This window comes from Siphateles boraxobius, unplaced genomic scaffold (assembly GCF_051911475.1).
Source record: "Siphateles boraxobius isolate OS27281-9 unplaced genomic scaffold, OSU_SipBor_1 41, whole genome shotgun sequence".
In the NCBI taxonomy this organism is placed as follows: domain Eukaryota; kingdom Metazoa; phylum Chordata; class Actinopteri; order Cypriniformes; family Leuciscidae; genus Siphateles; species Siphateles boraxobius.
This window is the reverse complement of record NW_027509042.1, coordinates 9083660-9096906: the sequence shown is the minus strand read 5'-3', so window position 1 is coordinate 9096906 and position 13247 is coordinate 9083660.

Genomic DNA, 13247 nt, shown 5'->3' with positions numbered 1-13247 from the left:
GATGTGTAAATGGCTCTTGCCTGTAGTCATGGTATAATGTAGAGCATGTCAAAGGTCGGCTTGCTTTCCTTCCTCCTCATGGTTGTTGTCATCTGAAATTGCTTTTTAAATAGTCATTCTTTAAAGGAAAGCTCGCAAATGTCCGTTTCAGCCAGCTTCTTTTGAAGGGGAGAACTTTTGTCGTATTGAATCTTCTCAGTTTGTTCCCATACATACTTCTTGGCCTGTTTCTGTGTCTATGGTTTAAAGAAGTCTAGAAAACGTGTCCTAGGGTGAGACTTTTAAGATTATCCTTAAGTTCACAGTGCGAAAGTTTACAGCTAAAATAAGATTGAAATGTGCAATCAATGTGCTCAAACATATTGTTTTATAAAGTAAAATAAAATTATATATATATATAGGGCTGCCAAAGTTAATGTAATATTAATATTATTTACATATAGAGATACTTACTATTTTGAATTTGCATTCAATTGTGTATGAGATAGTATGTGGCCTTTGTGATATACATTTTTTTACACAATATAAAAGTGTGTATACATAAAAATCTATAGCGGTTTTTATGATAGACATTTTAAATTACAAAAAGTAATTTCTAAACGTTTGTTTCTAATTTTCCACCTGGAACGCTTTCTTTTTTCCATGTCTGACATTTGGACCCTGCTGATTGTCAAACAAATACGTTCCAAATGTTTGGTTGAGCATCTGTCAGCAAAGTCGAACAACAATGCATAGTGTTGGCTTCACGGTTTGACCTTCTTTCCTCTTTATTTGCCAAAGGTCTGCGGTGGCTTAAGGGAGTTCTAGTCCAACCAGATTTTCTGCATGTACAAGAAAATATTCTCCTTGTATCTAAGACTTAGCAGTCCTCAGTTTTGTAATCCATCATTGTATTCTCGCTTGTCGTCTTGCACCTTAGTGGGCTAGATGTCAGCAACACCATCCTCATTACTGCAGAGCGCATCAAATTACCTTTGGCCTTCAGATGAGTCCAGACCATTAGAGTGGAGATACAGAGGGGCCGGTGAAGATGAATGTGGGGGTCTGGGGTTTTGTACCCACTGCACGTGCGGCGGGAGTCCTCAGAGGCAGCAGGACTGACTGTGGAAAGCGTGTGGGGAGCCTCATTATCTCCAGCCAAAGCTTCTTCTTTTACATAGAGCGGGAGCTGCATGGGGTCTCTGGCCAGCCTTGAGGTGGCCCTCAGAAAATACACAACACAGTCAGAGAGCAGGGCTGAACCAACAATACAAGAGGAAGCAATTATTTGAGCATTTTAATTAAAGCCGTAATTCATTCTATTTAGAATTAGGACTTGATATCTAAATAATGTGGTTGGTTTAAGATGTGTGTGCTTTGAGGTTCTTTATTTATTTTTTATTATGGCACTTTTTTTCTCTCAAATTACTGCCATAGACCATCTTGATATGAAAACTGATCTGTTTATTACATTTAATTTCTATATATAAATATAAAAATATATCAATTCCCCATCAGATCGGCGCCAGATGCATTGGACCATTTCTTCCGTTCCTCATCCGTCAGCTCAAACGCTGAAGGAAACTCAAAGGAAAACCCACAGAAATCTCAATTTAATAAGTAGCCTACTGTGCAAATGTTTACTCTCACTTGTGATTTCCAGGGGTTGACCGCAAGTTTATTTAGCTGAAAATAATCCCACCACAATGTGTAATCATAATTATATCAGCACAATCTAACTACAGTAAATCACTAGAACCCTTAATGTTAAAACTGATTCTTGGAATAATTTCCATCTGGACAAATCGTGTAAAATTACCAAAAACAAACTCTAGTCTAAGTATCCAAGTATGCACGTTTGAAAAACATGGGAATGAATATCAGGACTGCATCTTCAATCCTGTTCTTTTCAGATGCCGTCTGACTGACATGTAAACCAACCAATCACAGTTCGTTTTGTTCAGTGTCATGTTTAGGGGGGTGAAAATATAGCGTCGATGTCCCCACAAATGACCGGTGTGTAAAACTCTTTACTTGAACTTTACATACTTCTTACATTCTCTACTCATAATTCTTTTAGAAATCCAACGTTTAATTGATCCTGAAAAGCAGCCATTTTTGGCAGCCAAAAGCACCCATAAACATGATGCCCTTCCTCTTCCATGAGGGGGTTTGGCGTAACAGCATTTGTTTCCAGGCAGGAAACAAGTCAGTCCTGCTGACGCTTATTAGAGTCCTCTTCAGCTTTAATCACTAGAATGAGATGGTCTATATGCGCATGTCTATGTTAAATGTTCCCACCCCCACGGTCACGCCACGAAAATACTATTAAAACAAATATATTAATCGGCTTTTATATTAATAGTGAATGTAAACCGTCTGTGCACTCCCGGCAGTTTACATGATTGGCAGTTTAGTTTACTAAATTTACAACAAAAGATGCCTTCATTTCCGAAAGCATTATTTTTGTCCTACATTTCATAACTCAGACAAGCTGCGTGTCTCATCTGTAGGCTAGAGAAAATTGTTATGCTACTTTGACATAGCTGCACAACGAGCTAGAGAAGTTGGCATGGATGGAATCACCTGTTTTAAAAACGACCGAACTAGCTTGAAAAAAGAGAATGTGACAGAGCCAGTTTTTTACAGTCTATGGACAGAGCTCGTAACTAAATGAGAATCATGATTGGCTTGGCTTTTTAACTGAAAAAAATTTGGGGTAGGATTTACTTGAAAAAAGCTAGGCAACTTTTTCCACTCAGAAAATGCTAGTAAATTTACAAAGATTTGCCAAGTAAAAACCTAAACATATTTATCAGTAGCTTTAATTAGAAATCTTTAATTTAAAATTTACTTGGAATATGGAATTAAGTAAACTTTACTTTACCTAGTTAAGTGAAAGTAACAAAGAAAATAAGTAATTTTAACTTGGCTAGTAAAAGGTTGATTAATATCAATTTAGTTGAAATTTCCTTTGCATTACATTTCATTCAAACAATTTTATTGAATTATACCAGTCATTTATAGTATGTGTTTTACCTAGAGTATCTAAGTAATTTATACTTCATCATGTCAGATGTTGGGCATGAGGTGAATGCAAAGACCTCAATACTTGGTACACAATGACGGTAACATTTGATGGATCGTTTTTGTGTTTGAATGTGTCATTTTGAGCAGAAAATTTACTCAAAATGTCACAAAATGGCAAGTTACTAAATCCTGACAACAAAAGCAATGATAAAACAGTGTAAATACTGCTGGAAACCAGTGAAAAATTAACCTCATTAATTATTCAAGGTCCAGTGGATGATGGGAACCCCAGTGTCAGAAAAGTTGAGTAATTTTTACTTAATGTTATTGAGTTGATATTTACGCTTTCATTTCTACTCGCTTGCATTAAGTACTGATATGGAATTTACTTAGTTTTTTTTTATTCTTGCCTGAACTAACTTTTTCTTGTAAATTACATTGTTTTTTTTCATTAGTATTTACCTTACCAAAAAATAATTTTTTACAGTGTTGGAGATGGCGAGAACTGAGGGATTTGAAATGTTGTAAAAGCGACCTGGAGGTGGCTTCTTAATTACTCAACAGGTGAGTAAGGTACTTTATTGAACATTTATATTGAACTCTCTAACATAGTTCATTGTAAAGCATTATCTATTGTGAAGGGTGATTTCATTATTTGTTGTTGTGCTGTGCTGGAATTATTTTTTAGGGAAGTGGCCTACCATGCCGATTAATGGGTATAAAGCTATTCAGCTAAAGAATTTTTTTATTTTTATTAATCGAAACAGAATATGGTTCATACTTCCTGAAGTGATTGTTTTAAACAAGTAGGCCTATTAAAACTTGGATATTACACAAAAAAAACACAAAAAACCCCAATAACCTTTAGCTGAAGTGTTTGTAATATGAGGACCTTTTGCCCCATGCTGCTGTTCATATTTGGATATCCGTTTGTATGTGCATTTGTAAATAAAATATCGTATGAAATGAAAATATGGCTTATCGTTTGGTTGGTCTCAAATTAAAGCGATAGGCTACATTTCAGTGCTCATCTGTGAAATTTCACATCTTTTTTTCTTCTGACCTTTGATTTAAAGGGGGCTTGTAATTCAAATCCTTTCACCAAACCATTTGCTTGTACAGTTGGAAAAAGCTTCAAAAACCGTGATTAAGAAATAAATCAAGTCTTTGGCCAATTGGCAAGCAGCGTTCTGCTCTGCTAACTTAGGCTATAGCGTATTTGTCTTTTTACAGTTGTCATCAGCTGGTTTTATTGCAGTCATCATGAGGACTTTGCAATAGTTTCTGACTCCCTAATAAATCAGAATATTTGCAGTTATTACCTTAGCTTTGATCTCGTGATCCATTTTCTGTTACTTTCAGCTTCATTTAGGCATAAATAATACATTGCATTTGCCTTGTAAGGTAGGACTGCTTATTTGGAATATTCTGTTACTTTTTTGCCTCAAATGTATACATCTCATTTCTGAGTTTATTAATGAAACACTTTGACTCCATACGTCAGTGTCAGACAAGGTGCAAACGATAGGCAGTGATGGTTCAGTAATTTGTTTGTTATACGATGCTGTGAAGAGCAAATCATTTTTACTGTTGACACGTCTGTCCTTTTCCCAACCGCAAACTACCTTTATTTCCACATTTATTCTGAGGTTCTTTGTCATAAAGGCAGCCAGTGTCAGTATCCACATTTATCTCATCAGCAAGTATAGTGTCGTCCCACAGTTCAAGACTGATAAATGCTAACAAACCAAAGTAACTTTCTTTGTGCGCAATGGCTGTTAACATCGGCCTTTCAGCAAGTGAAGCATGTCTTTAACCTTGTTTAGCCTTTTGGAATCAAGTATAATCTTCTCTGACAGGAGATTAATGGCACCATCTCTCTAGTTTTTACTAGCACCATCAGGGAGGAGTGAGAGGCAAAAATGAAGGGGAGGAAAGGAGAGAATGAAGGTCTGCAGTCTGTCATCATGCCATCCTGGGATGAGTTTGGGTGAAAGGGCTCCGCAAAAACATTATGAGAGATGTATGGTTTTTATGCTCTTTTGTTCTCCCCCCTCTATCTGTTTGCTCTCAGTAATCTGTCATTGTGTCATTTACTGGGGGTAGAGATGTCTGTCCCGCTGGCCTACAGAGATATATTGGGGAAATGAAAGGTTGTTGCTCACTCCCTTGGACATTTAATTCTTATTTTGTCCATTTGCACCTTTTCTCTCAATCTCCCGTCAATCTAAGGCTCTTATTTCAATTATTTATTTAGTTTATTCAATTTAATTTCTTTGTCTTTCCTCAAACAATTTCCTCATACCAAATCTCCATAAGATAAAATATGTATTTATAGGCAAATGTTTGCTCAGGTTTATGGGCAACCACAAGTTTCTTATGCTGAAAATGACCAACTCATAAAACATCTTAAACCAGTGTAAGTTGGTTTGCTGGTCTCACAGTCTAGTGTTTTGGGGTTTTGAGAGACCATATTAAACCAGAGACCATATTTAACCAGCTAAGACCAGAAGACCAGCAAACCAGTAGCTTAGGCTGGTTTTAAATGTTGTAGTTTTTTTCTGCTTACAGTCCTAATTATATCAGCAAGATTATACAATATCTACTTGGTGTTTTTTTTTTATTGACTAAGATTTTATAGAAACGATCCAAGAGAGAACAACATATTTGTATTGTTGAAAAGTTAAAAAAAAGAAAAGAAAGAACAGCATGAAATAAGCTTAGAAACCTTTATAGTCTTCGGAAATTTGAAGGTTTCATGTTTTTAGCAGACAGTAATTAATTGCATGAAACATGGTCTGCGTAAACTATATTTTTCCTTGTTGCAAATGAACCTGCATGGAATGTTTTCTGTGTCGTATTTTCTCTAATGTTGCATAGATTTATTCTTGGTTTTTAAGGATGAGGGCATGTAAAACAACCTCTTCATGTTGGCATTGAAGCTCCTAGAAACCACATAGCAACAAGTAAAAACAACAAAAGCAATCAGAATACCTTAGCAGTTGGATAGCAAAAACCCTAGCTTCAAGCCTTCACAACGGCAAGTTTTGCATGGGCAAGCACCACTTAGTTTTTCAGGAAATGTAACAACATCTAGCTGTCAGATGGAAGCTGTCCCATGCATGCTAGCTTACATGTATTGGTTTGTATATTCTGGACTCTCTGGGAGGAAAGAGGTGGTAATGCCCTAGAGGTTAAGCCCAGATGGTAGCATTTCTTCCACAGCCCCAAACAGCTGCTCAATCGTTTTGCAACTCTGCAGTGTGACGACTGACTAATGGCAAAGGCCCATCAGTGTGTGCACACACGTGAATGTGTGTATGTGAGCCTGAATGATGGCTGGGACTTGGGGATGCCCCCACTGTTGCATTTAAAGGTAATACCTAACCACACTGGGCCCCTAAATGTGCAGCGAATCAAGGTAGTGTTGAAAAGGGCTTACAACACTCGCCCGCTAAACGAAAGCAACGTCCCGTAATTTGCTTCAGACCATTACCTAAACTTAACATATCAGAAACCAGACCAAGGCATGCTTGAACATAGACTGGTTAAACATTTAGTCCCTAGTGTTCAGCTTTAAAGTAAATGTGCTACATAAGTATCAGGAATATCTGGTTGGAATGTTCAGAGTTTACTGTAATACAATGTAGGCTCGATTGCCAGCATTTATGGAATAATGTTGATTACCACAAAAATGTTCATTTTTCTGTTAAAATGTATATATGAGCTGTAACGTTGTTTTCGTGGGGTTTACAGTAATTTTAGGGTTTTAGCCATTCTTTAAGTTTTTAAAGTACTCATAGATAGATAGATAGATAGACCGACAGAGACGGACAAATAGATAGATAGATAGATAGATAGATAGATAGATAGATAGATAGATAGATAGATAGATAGATAGATAGATAGATAGATAGATAGATAGATAGATAGATAGATAGATAGATAGATAGATAGATAGATAGATAGATAGATAGATAGACAAAGGAAGAACAAGTCGAATTTAAATGTTTCAACATTTAACAAAAAAGATGTAGAGGTTTGATAATGATATTTTTCTGTGTGTTCATTTTTTCATTTTTCTTGGCAGAGGAGAAAGAGAACCATTTTAGCTTCGATATTAGGATCATTCTGTTTTATTACACCACACTGAATATTTTTCTGCTGGTGTGAACATGATATAGTTATTCTAGCCTTTCGTACAGAACGCCTCAAGCTGGAACATTCTCTTCCTTCCTCAGACTACTTTGTTTTGAGAGAACCTTCCTTTTTCTAGCAATGAATAGCAAACAATCACCATTAATAGGTTTGCTTTCAAAATTGTTCTTTGTCATTAGTAAAAACATGAGGGCTCTCCTGGATTCGAGAGTTAACCATTTTGCTTTATTTTGCACTATTTGTGTGGAGTGTATATTAATGCATTATTTAAAAAATATTTTAAATTGCTCAAAGTGCTTTAAACCCATGCATGTTATTGAATAATATATTAATTGTTTTCTGTATCTCCAAAATTCTAAATGGTTTATTTTATAAAAATCCTAAAATGTAAAATATTTAAGTACAGTACTTTCACCAAAAAATATTCTGCAAAAAATATTATTATTAATATTAATAGCGGATTTGTTCTCTAAGCTGTATTTTTCCATGGAGTTTAAAGGTTAAAACAAATTTCGGTACACATAAACATTAACGGAACTTCACTTCAATCTCCCAGACTTTTACGTTTCATTTTCGTATTTCTACAAATACATACACTTCTTAAAGTGATAGTTTACCCAAAAATGAAAATTCTGTCAGTAATTATTCACCCTCATGTTGTTCCAACCCTGTAAGATCTTCGTTCATCTTCGGAACACGAATTAAGATACTTTTGATTAAATCTGAGAGCTGGATCACTCCTGGATTGAAACTTGCCAGTCCTGAAAAGTTATTAAAGACATTGTTAAAATAGTCCAAGTGACTACTGGGTCAGTCTTAAGTGTATAAAGCGACGAGAATACTTGTTGTGCGCAAAAAACAAACTAAAATAACAACTTTATTTCAACTATTAATTTCCTTCTCTGTGGGCCTCTAGTCAGTTAACGTAGTGGGACAGCGCAGTGCTACGTCACATGTAGCCTCACTATTGGCCGAAACTGGTCATGTGTGTGATGCGTGTGACGTACAAAAACAGAAGCTTATGCTGTTAAACTAGTGAACTGAGTCGAGGCCCACAGAGAAGGAAATGAATAGTTGAAATAAAGTCGTTATTTTTGTTTTTTTTGCACACAAAAGTATTCTCGTCGTTTGATAAACTTAAGATTGAGCCACTGTAGTCACGACTATTTTAACAATGTCTGTAATAACGTTTCGGGGAACACGTTTCAATCCCCGAAGAAGCCAATGGAGGAGTGATCCAGCTCTCATGTTTAATAAAAAATATCTTAAATTGTGTTCCGAAGGTGAACGAAGGTCTTACGGGGTTGGAACAACATGAGGGTGAGTAATTACTGACAGAATTTTCCTTTTTGGCTGAACTATCCCTTTAAATGTCTCTGAAGGTGCAATAAATTACAGTCCTGATCAAAACTTGACATTATTCCTTGGGATTAAAGGTTCAGAGGTCAACTTTCTTTATCTGCAATGACTTCGACTCCATTACAGCCTCTCAGTCCCTTAAATTTTGTTTTGTGGTGGGGAAAGAGCATTAGATAGCTGATATAAACATATTAAATATCTTGGAAGGTTTACTGTAATATATAGGTTTCAGGTTTGGAAACAAAAGGCAATTAAAAACGTATCACAGTGTTTTAAATTCTGTAAAGCAAGCATAACACAAAATGCAGACTACTGTTTCACACAAGAAAATTGGAGGCTGACATGCCAAGGTGTCCATGGTGTCATGCATAAATAAATGAATAAATTGCCAATTGCGACATACTGCTGTGAGATCTAAAGTTAAAGCCTGTTTACTTAAAGTACATGCATGTTCTATCATCTCATATTTCTTATTTTCTTAATTGTTGTCATAGTAAGAGGCTGTTAAAAGCCTATTATAGCATCTCAGCTCCTCTCCTGAGGTTGAAAGGCCAGCATGCAATTTTAGCATAAGAATGCAGACCCTTATGCATGCCATTAGAGTGGTGTACAGTAACCATTACCCTCCATTTTAGATGACAGCAGAGAAAGGCCCCTATAGAGAGGATTCAAAGACCACCATGTTTACCGTCATTAGGCTTTGTAACCTCACTTGCTTATATATTTATAAAATACTGAACAGCCTGAGGGCTAAACATTCAGACTATTCTAGGACGGAGTTTCCCATGTGAGACACACAAGGACACTTTAATTATGAGCTTTTCTTGGTAGGAGATAATCTGTTATTTTGGTCATCTTATATCTTAATAGCGCTTGATTCCTTTCCTTTACAGTGCTTGAGTACTTCCTTATCCCTGCAGGATCTGTTTGTACGTTTTCTTAATGGACTCTGCTCTCAAATGCGTTTAACATGCAGTCAGTCGATTGTTTATGTAAAGTTTGGTGTCAGGTTGCACTTTGAGACGCATTGTGGGTCCACCTTGGCCGAAGGGAAAGCATACACTCTACATCCTCTCCGGTTTAGACGAAAAACGTAGTATAACCCCGAGATGGCTTGCTAGTTTTGGAGGGAGCATGTCTTCGCTGCCGTATAAATGAATGCATTGGTTGCCACTCATGCATTAGGTCAATGTCTAAAGTTCAAAGGAGGCTTCTTGGCCATGAGAGAAGAGCAAATGAAGTGTATTTTTTTAAAATGCGTATTTTTAGATATCTAACATGAGTAATCACATATTTGCTGGAATGGAACAGGTAGCTATGGCCATCTATTTTAATGAAAAAGGAGCCATGTTTTTTGATAATCATCATGTTCCTCTTTCATAAGCTGTATCTTTCATGTCATCCAACTACAATTTGCTGCTGTCAGCTTTTACAGTGCAAAAAAAAAACTGACAGACTGTCTCAAATCACTGTTAATCATTGCAAATGGGGCATGATAACAGCAATTAAAGCCACGCAAACCAACACCCTTGCTAAGACTTTCTTTAAGCTTCGAGCTACTTTTTGTAATCTGCCAACTTTGGAAAAAGTCTCACTGAAAGGACATATTGTAAACCACACGATAGACATGAGACCGTAAGACTTTTGTTTGGAGAGAATTATTTCACCTGAAAGGAATTGTGCAGGATGACTGCAGGAATAATAGCCCTGGGCTTTGAGGAAGAATACAGAATAGGCTTCCCTTTTTACGACTGGAAACTGATGCTGTTTCTTTTGTATATTAAAAAGCTCTTTTCCAAAGAATGAAAGGAATGTTGAATTGTTTTTCTGTGTATTTCCAGTGTATTGTTGCTATAGTAACATAACAGCAGTCCTGAGCCAACAAAGATGGATACATTTCTCCCTCCAATTTTTTTGATAGACAGACAGTCAGATAAAATTTATGAAAATGCACCTAGGTAAAGGTTAGATTTGAAAATATATTTTAGCATAGTGTAAGCTTCGTAATGTTCATAATTCATCCATGAGTCTCGCTCTATAACTGCCATCTCATCTCATTAGGTGAACACAACCTAATGAATGACACTCTCACATTATGACCTGTCAGAATTTTTTTTGTAATGACAGGCAGCCTTGACAAACAATAAATATCTCATTTCCCCTTTCCTAATTATGTTTGATGAGTGTTTGTACCCGAAAGGTCAAACCGCCAAAATAGAATCAAGTCTTAATTATTTGTAATTTATTGGAGAGTCATATAATTGATGTTAGAGATTAGTTTGTTCTCAGTTTAAAAGTGATTAGCGTGCATAAACAGAGGCATTTGTTGAACTTTAAAAAAAAAATTACATTTGTGCTCGAGATAGTCATGCACTAAAAGTAGATTATTATAAGGGCATTAGACGCTTAACAGTATCAAATGCTCCAAATCAACAAATAAGAATTGAAGAGGCAAAATAATTTTGAACTTTTTTAGGCTGTTCATCATATATGCTGCTATCATTTTCTTTCATTAAATTCTTACTCAAATGCAGTATAACTCAATTTTTTTTCTCGTTTTCAGTAAAATTTCTAAACATTAGTTTCATGCTTAAAACAATGATTTGAAAATGTAAATTTAGAAGTCTTAATAATTATGCTATTTTTATTGGAAATGATGTAGCCTACAAGCGTCACTCGCCCGTGCGTGTCTCTGATATTCGTAGGGAAAAGTTGCTCTGGCTACTTTGACGTGTGTGTGTGTGTGTGGTGTGGGAGTGGCAGAGGTTCTCTTACGAGAGTATCTCTCGTACTGCGTAATATCTTACGCTATGGGGAAAACCTCTTTTCCACGAGATATTGAAGCCAAAAATTATCCTTAATTTTGAATTAATGTAAAACGCTGTGTGGCAGCATGTAGACATAGGCAAGACGGCTTGCGCGCCTATTGGCTGCCCTGCGGCAACAGCAGCAGCCTATCGAGAGAGGCCCTGCGTGACACCATATCCAAGGGGGGTATTTCGCACCCATTTCGTCACGTCCCGCCAGAAAGGGCGTGGCCTCATCCTATAAATATCGCTCGATGGGCTGATATGGGCTGATACAAAATGATTTTCATCTCTTCAGCGAAGCTCACGCATCGCTGGATCCAGAGTGAGAAGCTGCGCCGTTGACACAAGCCTTCTGCGGGACGAGCCCTTGAACCTGAAGCCGCTGCCCTTCACCTCGCCGCCTTCAGTCGCCGTACCTGCTACGCTTTCCAGCTTATATATCCTTTACCTCTGCTGAGAGTGTTTGTTCGCCGTTGCAACTCACACTTCTTTATAACTCATAAAAGAGCTAGTGTCTTTTTCAAGAGGCCATCTTCCTGTGGCTCGTGTCGAGCCCAACTCAGCGACGGGGACCGCCATGTGATCTGCGTTTCCTGCCTGGGGGAAGATCATGCGGCTCTCACGTTCGCTGACGGCGGATGCCCTCACTGCGAGCTGATGCCTATGGTGACTCTGAGGACTCGCCTGGCATCCTTTTCGGAGCCCGCCTTTCTGCCCCCCGAGCTCTCTCCTGCCCGCCAAAGCTCGCCGGTTCGCCCGCCAGCTTCGCCGGCATCGCTTGAGTCGCTTACCGATGGACAGCGGCCGCCGTCTGCCGCTGCTTCCGCCATTGAGCTCGACGAACCAGCCGAGGCCTGTTCTATCCTGGCATCGGACAGCGAGGACTGGGCGAGCTCTGTGGACCTTCCCCCGCTGCCCGCGAGCCTTCTGGGAGACGAGCCGGCATTGAATCTGAGCTGATGCGTCTGCTCTCTCAAGCCGTCGACAACCTCGGCCTCGACTGGAAGGCGCCCGCGCAGCCCGTGCGCAACCGGCTGGATGGATGCTTCCTCAAGAAGGACACTGCCCCATCACAGTCGAGACCCGCGCCTTTCCTTCCTGAGCTTCACGAGGAAGTCGCGAAGTCTTGGAACGCCCCCTTCTCGGCCAGGATGCGTACCTCTGTCTTTGCAGCATTCTCCACTGTGGACGGTGCGAAAGATAGAGGGTACCTTTCTCTACCTCCAGTGGAAGCAGCGGTAGCATCCCATCTCTGCCTGCCCTCTGCTGGACGGCGTGCTCTGACGGCGCTACCCTTGAAAGCCTTCCGAGTGACGTCAGCCATGCACGGTCGCGCTTACACCGCCACCGGGCAAGCTGTGGCAGCGCTGCACACAATGGCTATCTTGCAGATTTTCCAAGCCGACCTTCTCCGTAAAATGGACGAGGAAGGACCGTAAGCTATCTGCGTGGCGGATTTAAGAAGCGCTACGGACCTGGCTTTACGCACTGCAAAAGCCACTGCACAAGCCGTTGGGTGCAACATGGCCTCTCTCACCCTGGCTGAGAGACATCTGTGGCTAACGCTGTCTGAGATGACGGAAGCGAAGCGCTCTGTGTTCCTCGACGCGCCCATCTCCACAGATGGCCTTTTCGTATCTGCCGTCAAGGATTTCATGGACAGATTTGTCGAGGTGCAGAAGACATCACAGGCTATGAAGCACTTCCTGCCGAAGCGCTCTAGTTCCGCAGCAGGCCGCTCGAAACAGCCGTCTGCCCGGGGCTCCCAGCCGCAGCCTGCACCACCCGCCGCCGCCTGCTTCTCAGCGCCGCCAGGCCCGAGACCAAAGACCGCGCTCTCGCTCTGCTGGACGCCGGCCCCCTCAGCGCGGGCCCCGGCCGAGGATTGAAATCAAGCCCGAGGTCTCAAAG